The sequence below is a fragment of the Trachemys scripta genome, chromosome 14 (assembly GCF_013100865.1).
Source record: "Trachemys scripta elegans isolate TJP31775 chromosome 14, CAS_Tse_1.0, whole genome shotgun sequence".
NCBI classification, from domain to species: Eukaryota; Metazoa; Chordata; order Testudines; family Emydidae; genus Trachemys; species Trachemys scripta.
Genome location: NC_048311.1, coordinates 6,813,805 through 6,826,572, shown reverse-complemented (window position 1 = coordinate 6,826,572; position 12,768 = coordinate 6,813,805). Strand labels below are relative to the sequence as shown.

General features: G+C 45.4%; 1 long non-coding RNA gene across 3 annotated transcripts; it reads right to left on the bottom strand.

Moving 5' to 3' along the window:
- Positions 1-3,037: 3,037 nt before the first annotated feature.
- On the bottom strand, positions 3,038-12,743 carry LOC117887221. 3 transcript variants are annotated; one of them, XR_004648134.1, is made up of 4 exons: positions 12,496-12,743; positions 11,330-11,619; positions 5,879-6,028; positions 3,038-3,759 (listed from the first exon to the last, which is right to left on the bottom strand). It is a non-coding gene; the product is annotated as an uncharacterized LOC117887221 (long non-coding RNA). The 3 variants fall into 3 exon arrangements; XR_004648136.1 differs by having other exon boundaries at positions 11,418-11,619; XR_004648135.1 differs by having other exon boundaries at positions 11,330-11,587.
- Between the last annotated feature and the right edge of the window lie 25 nt (positions 12,744-12,768).

Genomic DNA, 12,768 nt, shown 5'->3' with positions numbered 1-12,768 from the left:
CGCTTCTACAAATCTCGCGTTATCAGGGTTACAGTTAGCCTGACTCTTGCTAACAAACGTCATGCATTACAGTTCCCTTCTGTCAGTTCTTTTCTCTGCTTCCACAGGTGGGTGCATAACTGGCTGGATAACCGTACTCAGAGAGTTGTTATTAATGGTTCCCAATCCTGCTGGAAAGGCGTAACGAGTGGGGTTCCGCAGGGGTCTGTTTTGGGACCGGCTCTGTTCAATATCTTCATCAACGACTTAGATATTGGCATAGAAAGTACGCTTATTAAGTTTGCGGATGATACCAAACTGGGAGGGATTGCAACTACTTTGGAGGACAGGGTCATAATTCAAAATGATCTGGACAAATTGGAGAAATGGGCTGAGGTAAACAGGATGAAGTTTAACAAAGACAAATGCAAAGTGCTCCACTTAGGAAGGAAAAATCAATTTCACACATACAGAATGGGAAAAGACTGTCTAGGAAGGAGTACGGCAGAAAGGGATCTAGGGGTTATAGTGGACCACAAGCTAAATATGAGTCAACAGTGTGATGCTGTTGCAAAAAAAGCAAACATGATTCTGGGATGCATTAACAGGTGTGTTGTGAGCAAGACACGAGAAGTCATTCTTCCGCTCTACTCTGCTCTGGTTAGGCCTCAGCTGGAGTATTGTGTCCAGTTCTGGGCGCCGCATTTTAAAAAAGATGTGGAGAAATTGGAAAGGGTCCAAAGAAGAGCAACAAGAATGATTAAAGGTCTTGAGAACATGACTTATGAAGGAAGGCTGAAAGAACTGGGTTTGTTTAGTTTGGAAAAGAGAAGACTGAGAGGGGACATGATAGCAGTTTTCAGGTATCTAAAAGGGTGTCATAAGGAGGAGGGAGAGAACTTGTTCACCTTAGCCTCTAAGGATAGAACCAGAAACAATGGGTTTAAACTGCAGCAAGGGAGGTCTAGGTTGGACATTAGGAAAAAGTTCCTAACTGTCAGGGTGGTTAAACACTGGAACAAATTGCCTAGGGAGGTTGTGGAATCTCCGTCTCTGGAGATATTTAAGAGTAGGTTAGATAAATGTCTATCAGGGATGGTCTAGACAGTATTTGGTCCTGCCATGCGGGCAGGGGACTGGACTCGATGACCTCTCGAGGTCCCTTCCAGTCCTATAATCTATGAATCTATGAATCTATGAATCCTGGGTGGCTGCCGAGGCTGGGTAGTTGCTGGCCCTGAGGAAGAATGAAGAAGATGCAAGGGACATGGGGAAGTGGCCCAGGAAGACATAGCAGTAGGCTGCAATCCACAGGGTCCCTGGGCTGGGACCTGGAGTAGAAACCAGGCTGGGATTCCCCTGCCCCCCTCTCACCACTGGGGAAGTGGGGAAGTGGCTGGACTAGGAGCTAAATTCCCCTGGAAGGGGGGGGGGGGGGGGGAATATTGATAGTGACCCAGCCGGAAGGCTGAACCACAAAGAGGACACTACAGTTTCTGAGACTGCAAGTGGACAGCAGAGATGCAGTGACAATGTGCAAGTTATGGAGAGGGGGTGCTGGCCTTGAGCTAATCACCGGACAACAAGCAGGAGGTGCCAATCCAGGGGTGAGTAACATGCACTGTGACAAGAAGGTATAAAAGATCCAGTCTAGTTCTATAATTTCTGGGTTCTTTGGCCTCCCTGAATGGGTGTCAGCAGATTCAAGGCCTTCTAAGATGCTCCTGGTCATTTGTATCTGTATTTTCCTCATCCTTTAAGATGTGCAAGTGAGCTGTAACTATGCAATGTACCTCTTAATGCGAGAGCTTTAGCATTATTTACAGCTTTTTGTTGTTCACTTACAATAGTGAGCTCACTGACTTGTTTGTTATTGAGTCTCTCTCTAATGCACACACCCACACACACCACACCAACATATAACCAAAGAGAAACGTCTCTGTAGTAAATTTTTGAGAAAGAACCTGTGATAATCAATACATCGTAGGTATGTGATCATCAATACACATTATGTGTGATAAATGTACAGTTTTCTTATTGTTACAGGCAGCAGATAATGCAGTGCTCTAAACCACAACCCAGCCATGTTCTTCAGCCCCTGGACAATACAGGATACTAGGAACAACAGAATCTACTCCTCACTGTACCCCCCTGCAGCTGGGCTCTGAGGCCACTCCCTTCTCATAACCAAGCTCAGGGCAGTGAGAACAACTGCCCTTCGGAGCCCAGCTCTGTTGAGACATGTAACGCCCCAATCACTTTGAAACCAGAAAGCCCAAGAACAAGAATAGGTAGAGGCAAATTGTGTACTCACTACTCACTTCTGATGTTCTACTGTGTTCTGCCCTCCACTGCACTGTGTCATTATGATTTTTTTGTTTCACTATTATTTTAGTTAAAGGTTTATTTCTTGTTGTATATAATAAATTGTTTAATTATAAACTGGTAAAAATTCATCCATAAAGAGCCATTAATGCCTTTTACACAGAAAATCCATGCAGTTTAAATAACTCCTGGGGTTTTACAAAAGTATCAAGGTACAGACAGAAGGTAAAATAAGGAATGTCCACTTCTATCACATGTGAAAAAAGACTTCATTGCTCACAATCCATTTCCCTCTTCCTCTCCCCAGGTAAACAGCTGAATGTACAGCTGCACATTTTAGGCATGAGACTCAGTAACAGCAAGAGGCATCCCTGTCAGATTTGCCCTGGCTCTTTCTATCTTCTACTGGGTGCTCAAACTGCTGAGCAAGTCTTTGCAACTCAGCCTCCCACTTACCACCAAGCTTTTCACCCATACTCACAAATATTCTGCAAATATAACATGCAGCTTTAATCTTAGGCACATTTTTCCCTGCACCTTCCAATCTGTTCCACACACAGCACCACCTCCCCTTCAAAAGGCCTACTGCACACTCCACTGTCATTCTGCAACTATTGAGGCAATAGTTAAACATTTCCTTCTTTCTGCCCAGGTGGCCTGTGACTGGTTACATGAGCCAGGGAAATGGAAGATTCTAACTACGTGGACCTTTCTGGACCACCCTGCATTTATGTTTGTAAACCTGCCACTATTACCAACCAGCCCTTGGAGCACCATGGAGTGATACCCCTTTCTGAGCCTGGTGGTGGTGTGGCAAGTAATATTCACATGGGTTCCATCAATTGCCCCAATACAGTTTGGGAACCCCATGCATACAAAGCTTCCAATAGTCTCCTGAGCATTACCAAGCTTTATAATGCCATGCAACACTAGAATCATAAAATCATAGAATATCAGGGTTGGAAGGGACTCAGGAGGTCATCTAGTCCAACTCCCTGCTCAAAGCATGGCATCATGCAGCTGCATGACAATGGTCCCAACAGTCAATCTCTCTATGCTGAACTGGTTGGCCATGGACCGGTAATATTCAAGGGTGGCCAACTTCCAGGTGGCAATGGTGATCGACTTCTCCCGAGGGACAGGGAACTACATGTCAGTACACTGCAGCTCTAGGGCTAGTTCAGTACAGATCTTGAAAATGGTGTCTTTGCCATCCTGACATTCTCTCACCACTACTGATCATTCTGCAGACCTGGGATGACCCGTTTCCACCAATTGATGATGGTTACCCAAGTCCAGAAATGGAGTTGTATAGTGAGGAGCTGCTCCAGAAACAGCTCCTGTAAAAGCAGTTGCTGGGTGCTCTTCTTCCTCATCCTTGATCTATTTCTTCCACCACTGCTGAAGCTGCTGTTGCTGCTGGAGGAGATGCTGTTGCTGCTGCCACAACTCTTGCTATAAAGGAAGGAAAAGGAGAGTGAGAAGGGAAGGCAGGAGAGCCTAGAACAGTGGTTCTCAGCCCGCAGGCTGCTTGCAGTGCTATCACACGTCTGCAGCCCATGTGACATTCTCTGGGCCATACAGATAGTGTGTATATATATATATATATTGTGTAGATGCAGTGCACATAAAACACAGAGCTGCATTGCGGCCCACAATGGTAAATAGGGTGAGAACCACTGGTCTAAAATGGCAGAGGGACAATAGCATCATGCCAGATTGCCTCTAGGGAACTGATAGGAAGACTGCAAGCCCTAAAACGTAAGGGGTGATTGATTTATTTTATGTTAAACTGATGGACTGGGCTAATCTGAGTTAAAGAGAGGAGAGCCAGATTGGAGAAAGTGAGCCACCAAAAAAGGACTGAACACAGAACCTTTGACAGTGGGTTTATGCTCATCTATCCTGGTGATTCTGCTGTTCTTTGTATAAATGATTAAATCTCCATTGAGAGAGACTCTACAGCCCAGTAGTTATCTCCCTCATCTAGGAGGTGAAAGACCCAGGATGAAGTCCTTGCTTCTAATTGAGTAGAGATTTGAAGACATATCTCCAACATCCCAGGGAGTGCGTTAACCGCTTGGTTATTGTGAATCATAGAAATGTAAGCCTGGAAGGAACCTTGGAAGGTCATCTACTCCATCCCCCGACCCCACTGAGGCAGGACCAAGTATATCTAGATGCTTCCTCACAGGTTTGTTTAACCTGTTATTAAAAAAACTCCAGTTTTGGGGTTTCTACAACCTGCCATGGAAGCCTAGTCCAGTGTTTAATTATCTTTATAGTTAGGAATATTTTCTTAATACCTAACCTAAATCTCCCTTGTAGCAGAGTAAACTGAATACTTCTTGTCTGAGCTTCAGTGGAATGGGCATCTCTCTTCCACTTCCCCCCATGAGGAAGGACTGACCTAACTTAGGCACCTTACCCCAGGAGAAGGCTCATGGCTGTGAATACTAAACAGAGGGAGATGTCTCCCCCTAGCACAGAGTTAGATACCAAACTCCCCTTGGGGGGCAAGGCTTATGCCTAGGCCCCTCTTGCGGATCTAAGCGGATGTGACTTACCCAAGCTTACACAGGAAGCCTGGGGCAAAGCAGGGAATTGAAGCCATGTCTCCTGAGTTTCTGGTCAGAGCTCTACCAGTGAGCCACCCTTCCTGTGCAAAGAAGCTGATTCTGATGAATCCCTGCCCCAAAGAGCTTTCTGTGTAAATACTCATGCAGAGAGTAGATTGTTATCTTCACTTCACAGAGGAAGAACTGAGGCCCAGAGGATCAAAAATGGGACTCTGAAAGGTCCCAGACCCACTCAATAGGAGTTGGGTGCCTAACTCCCTTGTGGCCTTTGCAAAACCCCAGTCTAGGTGACTTAAAAAGCTCAAACAAGGAGTGTGTGGCACAACCAGGAATTGAACCCAGAGCTCTGAAGTCCCCATGCTTAGCTCCCATAGTGGAGATTTACCCCACAGAATTGTACCACCTAAATCAATTCATACACATTCTGTTTGTTTGGGGGACCGTGTGCTGACTGTGTGTGTGCTGAGCCTAGCGGCCTGCTAGGCAAGGCTGAGAGCTTCTTGATGAGGCTTTGATCCCTAAGCCCTTTAGTACCCATCAACCCTTAACCAGGGGACAGGGCTACTCAGGAAGAGCAGGGCTTTAAAAAGCCCACTCCTAAGCAACCAGAGGAGCCAGTGAACAGGAATGGTTAACAGGGGAGTTTTGCAAGGGAGTTTACAGGGAGAGTGGGGGGCTAGATACACCTAACATTCTTTAAACCTAAAGGTAAAACACCCCCTGATAAAAAGAAAAGAACAACATAGGAAACAGCTTCAGGAGTTAAAAGATAATGCAGGCAGAAGTCCAGCAACAAAGTGGGGGTTATCCAGTTTACTGCACCCAATGCCACATGTATGATTACCGGCCCTATGGGGGGGTGGCATATGTGTACCTCAGAGACCGTGTACAGGCTTTTGGAGATCAGAGTACCTGAACTGGAGGAGCTAAGGGAGACAGAGAGGTACATAGATGAGACTTTCCGGGACACAGAACGCTCCCACCCCCGGACTGACCTCCTCTGTGCTGTTGAGGAGGATGAAAGTCTCAGGGAAGGAGAACATCCAACTGGAGTAGAGGGAAATGATCCTATAGTTGGGACCTTCCTTCCAGATGATGATGTGGTAGCCTCACTGTGAGAGGATATCTCTCCAGGGGAGGGAACTCTGGTTATTTGGAAGAGACAGGTATTAGTAATGAACGATTTGATCATTAGAAACATAGATAGTTGGGTTTGCGATGACCGAGAAAACCACATGGTGACTTGCCTGCCTGGTGCAAAGGTGGCGGATCTCTTGAGACATCTAGATAGACTTATGTGTAGTGCTGGGAATGAGCCAGTGGTCGTGGTACATGTAAGTACCAATGACATAGGGAAGGATAGAAGAGACATCCTGAAGGCCAAATTTAGGCTGCTAGGTAAGAGATTGAAGTCCAGGACCTCTATGGTAGCTTTGTCGGAAATGCTTCAAGTTCCACACGCAGGGCCAGTTAGACAGGCAGAACTGCAGAGTCTCAATGCGTGGATGAGACGATGGTGTAGGGAGGAGGGGTTTAGATTCATTAGGAACTGGGGAAACTTTTGGGATAGGGGGAGCCTATACAGGAAGGATGGGCTCCACCTAAACCAAAATGGAACCAGATTGCTGGCACTTACAATTAAAAAGGTCATAGAGCAGTTTTTAAACTAAGGGCTGGGGGAAAGCTGACAGGTGTGGAGCTGACAGCGTGTGGTTCGGACAGAGACATCCCTTAGGGGAGGATCTATTAATATCCTAGTAAGGAAGAGAGGATGGAAAATGATAAAATACAGGTAGGATCTGATGAGAGAGAGTCAAATGAAAAAAAGTCCCATTCAATTACATCATGTAATGGCAGACAGCTAAAAAATGACTAGTTTTTAAAAAGAAGAACAGGAGTACTTGTGGCACCTTAGAGACTAACAAATTTATTAGAGCATAAGCTTTCGTGGACTACAGCCCACTTCTTCGGATGCATATAGAATGGAACATATATTGAGGAGATATATATACACACATACAGAGAGCATAAACAGGTGGGAGTTGTCTTACCAACTCTGAGAGGCCAATAGTTTTTAAAGTGCTTATATATCAATGCTAGAAGTCTAAATAATAAGATGTGTGAACTAGAGTGCCTCACATTAAATGAGGATATTGATATAATAGGCATCACAGAAACTAGGTGGAATGAGGATAATCAATGGGACACAGTAATACCAGGGTACAAAATATATCGGAAGGACAGAACAGGTCGTGCTGGTGCGGGAGTGGCACTATATGTGAAAGAAAGCACAGAATCAAATGAAGTAAGAATCTTAAATGAACCAAACTGTACCATAGAATCTCTATGGATAGTAATTGCATGCTCTAATAATAAGAGTATAGCAGTAGGGACCGCCTGACCATGATGTGACTGTGAAATGCACAGGGAGATTAGAGAGGCTATTAAATTTAAAAACTCAATAATAATAATAATAATGGGGGATTTCAGCTATCCCCATATTGACTGGGTACATGTCACCTCAGATGGGATGCAGAGATAACGTTTTTTGACACCTTATGACTGCTTCTTGGACCAGCTAGTCCTGGAATCCACAAGAGGAGAGGCAATACTTGATTTAGTCCTAAGTGAAGCACAGGATCTGGTCCAAGAGGTGAGTATAGCTGGACCGCTTGGTAATAGTGACCATAATAAAATTAAATTTAACATCCCTGTGGCAGGGAAAACCCCACAGCAGCCCAACACTGTAGCATTTAACTTCAGAAAGGGGGACTACACAAAAATGAGGAAGTTAAACAGAAATTAAAAGGTACAGTGCAAAAAGCAAAATCCCTGCAAACTGCATGGAAACTTTTTAAAGACACCATAATAGAGATTCAACTTAAATGTATACCCCAAATTAAAAAACATAGTAAGAGAACCAAAAAAGTGCCACTGGAGCTAAACATCAAAGTAAAAGAAGCAGTGAGAGGCAAAAAGGCATCCTTTAAAATGTGGAAGCTAAATCCTAGTGAAGAAAATCGAAAGGAGCATAACCCTGCCAAATGAAGTATAAAAATATAATTAAGAAAGCCAAAAAAGAACTTGAAGAACAGCTAGTCAAAGACTCAAAAAATAATAGCAACATTTTTTTAAGTACATCAGAAGCAGGAAGCCTGCTAAATAACCAGTGAGGGTCACTGGATGATCGAGATGCTAAAGCAGGGGTAGGCAAACTTTTTGGCCCAAGGGCCACATCTGGGTGGGGAAATTGCATGCAGGGCCATGAATGTAGGGCTGGGACAGGGGGTTGGAGTGAGGGAGTGCAGGGTGTATGAGGGGGCTCAGGGAAGGGGGTTAGGGTGCAGGAGGGGGTGCACAGTGTGGGAGGGGGCTCAGGGCACTGGTGCAGGGAGGGGTGTAGGATGCAGCAGAGGTTTGGGGTGCAGGCAGGGGTCTCAGGTGCAGGGTGCAGGAGGGGTTCAGGGTGTGGGCTCCGGCCTGGCACTGCTTACCTGGAGCGGCTCTGGGGTGGCAGTGGTGTGCACCGGGCCAAGGCAGTCTCCACTGGCCACCAATGGGAGCTTCAGGGGAGGCACCCACAGGCAAGGGCAGCGTGCTCAGCTCTCTGCCTCCCCTCCCCCAGGGGTTGCAGGGACGTGGTGCCGGTTGCTTCCTGGAGTGAAGCGGGGCCCGCGATGCCATGGTGGTTGCAATCCCGCGGGCTGGATCCAGCCCGCCGGCTGTAGTTTGCCCACCCCTGTGCTAAAGGAGCACTCAAGGATGATAAGGACATTGCGGAGAAACAAAATTAATTTTTTGCATCGTTCTTCACGGCTGAGGCTGTGAGGGAGATTCCCAAACCTGAGCCATTCTTTTTAGGTGACAAATCTGAGGAACTGTCCCAGATTGAGGTGTCATTAGAGGACATTTTGGAACAAATTGATAAATTAAACAGTAATAAGTCACCAGGACCAGAAGGTATTCACCCAAGAGCTCTGAAGGAACTCAAATGTGAAATTGCAGAACTACTAACTGTAGTCTGTAACCTATCATTTAAATCGGTTTCTGTACCAAATGACTGGAGGATAGCTAATGTGACGCCAATTTTTAAAAAGGGCTCCAGAGGTCATCCCGGCAATTACAGGCTGGTAAGCCTGACTTCAGTACCGGGCAAACTGGTTGAAACTGCTCATGAGACGCCTAATGGTCTCGGACACTATCCGTTGGTCCCGGGACATTTACACCGAGCACATCACCGGCCACCGCCAATACCAAGAGTGAGCCGGGGAGACCTCGTGCAAGAACAAAATGGTCAGATAAATAGATGAACATAATTTGTTGGGGAAGAGTCAACATGGTTTTTATAAAGGGAAATCATGCCTCACCAATCTACTAGAATTATTTGAGGGGGTCAACAAGCATGTGGACAAGGGGGATCCAGTGGAGATAGTGTACTTAGATTTTCAGAAAGCCTTAGACAAGGTCCCTCACCAAAGGCTCTTAAGCAAAGTAAGCTGTCATGGAATAACAGGGAAGGTCCTCTTATGGATTGGTAACTGGTTAAAAGATAGGAACCAAAGATAGGAATAAATGGTCAGTTTTCAGAATGGAGAGAGGTAAATAGTGGTGTCCCCCAGGGGTCTGTACTGGGCCCAGTCCTATTTAACATATTCATAAATAGGGTGACCAGATGTCCCGATAAAATGGGACCGTCCCGATTTTTAGGTGTTTGTCCCGATATCTTGCTCCGCCGGCAGTTTTTTTTGTTTGTTTTTGCTCCGTCGGCAGCACTCGGGTTTTTTTTTTGCTCCGCTTGTGGACCCCCACCCTCCCCTCCGCCCCCCGGTATCCCAATATTTTCTTCCTCTCATCTGGTCACCCTATTCATAAATGATCTGGAAAAAGGGGTAAACAGTGAGGTGGCAAAATTTGCAGATGATACAAAATTACTCAATATAATTAAGTCCGAGGCAGACTGTGAAGAGCTACAAAAGGATCTCTCAAAACTGGGTGACTGGGCAACAAAATGGCAGATGAAATTCAATGTTGATAAATGCAAAGTAATGCACATTGGAAAACATAATCCCAACTATACATATAAAATGATGGGGTCTAAATGAGCTGTTACCACTGAAGAAAGAGATCTTGGAGTCATTGTGGATAGTTCTCTGAAAACATCTGCTCAATGTGCAGCAGCAGTCAAAAAAGCGAACAGAATGTTGGGAATCATTAAGATAGGGATAGATAATAAGACAGAAAAGATCATATTGCCTTTATATAAATCCATGGTACGCCCACATCTTGAATACAGCATGCAGATGTGGTTGCCCCATCTCAAAAAAGATATATTGGAATTGGAAAAGTTTCAGAAAAGGGCAACAAAAATTATTAGGGGTATGGAACGGCTGCCATATGAGGAGAAATTAATAAGACTGGGACTTTTCAGCTTGGAAAAGAGATGACTAAGGGGGGGAATATGATAGATGTTTATAAAATCGTGACTGGTGCAAAGAAAGTAAATAAGGAAGTGTTATTTCTCATAACACAAGAACTAGAGATCACCAAATGAAATTAATAGGCAGCAGATTTAAAACAAACAAAAGGAAGTATTTTTTCACACAATGCACAGTCAATCTGTGGAACTCCTTCTTAGAGGATGTTGTGAAGGCCAAGACTATAACAGGGTTAAAAAAAGAACTAGATAAGTTCATGGAGGATAGGTCCATCAATGGATATTAGCCAGGATGGGCAGGGACGGTGTCCCTAGCCTGTTTGCCAGAAGCTGGGAATGGGTGACCTGGGATGGATCACTTGATGATTACCTGTTGTGTTCATTCCCTGTGGGACACCTGGCATTGGCCACTGTCAGAAAACAGGATACTGGGATAGATGGATCTTCGGTCAGACCCAATATGGCCGTTCTTATGTTCAAACCTAGAACCTGGCTGCTCTCAGTGCAAGGAACCATCATTTCACAGAGATCAACCCTGGCCTGGAGCAGGCCCCAGGGACACCACCCCCCTTCCAACAATTCAGCACATCAGGCTCAGAAGGTTGCCCTCGAGGAAATAACAAGCAGCTGGATCCAGCCCTGTGAGCCTGCTTCAAGCTTTTCCTGCCTGGTGCAAGAGCATCAAGAACATCTGGGGCCTCCTGCTAACACAGCTGGCTGAGGTAGAATATGAACAAGATGAAGGTGAAGCCCCTTTGAAAAGCTGGCCCCTGGGAGCTCAGGCAGAGCCAAGTCATGAGACACTTGTCCCTCTCTGAGACAACAGAGAGGTCAGAGGCCCAGAGGAGGGAACGTGCCTGAGGAAGGTGGTGGTAAAATAGTGAGTTTGTCCCTCTTAAAACCCTTAGTTATGGGAAGAGTAGCACCATCATTATATCACCGAGTCTCCTGTGGTGTGGGAAGGGGACAGTATGTAACACGCAGGCTCTGGGGACTATCAGGGCTGATTCACCTGAAATATGGGGGACCAGTGAAGATGCCCAAGCAGAAGCTAAATGTCTCTCCCAACTTCCAATACTCAAGGTGACAGGAATCCATACCCAGTGAGGTCATGGTATAACAATTCGCCTGCGTGGCGTTCCTGTACAGGTGTTGCTAAGCCAGGTCTTGGAGAGCTCACGGATGTTCAGTAAAATACACAGCCATCTCCTGAAAGGTCACCTGCTCTGCAGCCATTCTCCTTCCCTGTCCCCTGGGAGGACGGGATGATCTGGAGAGAAATGTGGCTGTTTATTCTGGAGCCTATCAGGGTGAGAAGGACAATTAGGAAAGTCTCATTAGGGGCTTTAGTGTATTTCATATCCTGAGTCTCCCCAGGCTCTGCTATTGTGGAGAAATGCAAAAGCCAAAATATTCAAAAAGAGCAACGTAAAGCAAACTCTTAAATCCATCTTCAGGTAGCATCTGGCATTTAAAGAATGTTGAGCCTGAAATATCGGGGATCATTTCTGAGGAAGCAGGACTTTGATAAGCAGGCAGGTACCTGAATGTGGATTTGGAAGCTCAAATGCAGACTCCTGTATTTAAAGATCCTGACCTGGTTGCTTAATTACAGCCGCCCACTGGGACTGAAAAAATGAAACATTCCCACTAGCAGAAGTTAAATTAAGTCAACTGGACCACTCCTATTTGTAAAGACATGCATGTGTACATGTTAGCAGCAAGATAAAACCTGTAAAGTAGCAAACAAATCTTAACTTCAAGCCATTAAATCCATATTCATCTTTCTCAGTATGGAGCCTGAGTTTGAAAATATTTGAAACTTGCAACACTGGGACTCAGTTCTGGTTCTCAGCACTTGTGATAATCAAGCCATTTATTCAGGTACCAGAATATGGATTTCAAAGCCTAAATTCAGACTCCTGTATTTAAAGATCCTGGCCTTGATTATTTTATTAGTCCTTAGACTACACCTTCCACTAGCAGGGAATGCAGGGAGACAGTGCTAAACCCACCCAGTGACGGGGATTAAATGAAGCCAGTGGGACTACTAACAGGCCCAAGAAAAGAATGTGTAAGTGTGTTAATAGACTCAAATCTTACTGAAGGACAAACACCAGCGTGCATGCACAATGGAGAATTATTCAACCCCTGAAACAAATGTACATCAAAACAGACCTTTAACAGACAGAGAGGAATGGATCTGACTTTAAACGCTTCGGCCTAGAGCCGAAAGCATCAGAATTGTTCAGGAATTGTTAAACACTCTTTTTATGGAAAAACAAGTGAATCTGACCGCAACTCCCCCTTCTCTCTCTCCCTGCACAGACCCTGCTGGGCATCAGCAGCTGGTCAGCCCGGGCTCCCAGATCACATAAGCGGGCAGCCAGAAGCAGCATCTGACCCGGGAAGTTCCACTCCGGATCTGCGACGCTGTAACAGCTGCTGAAG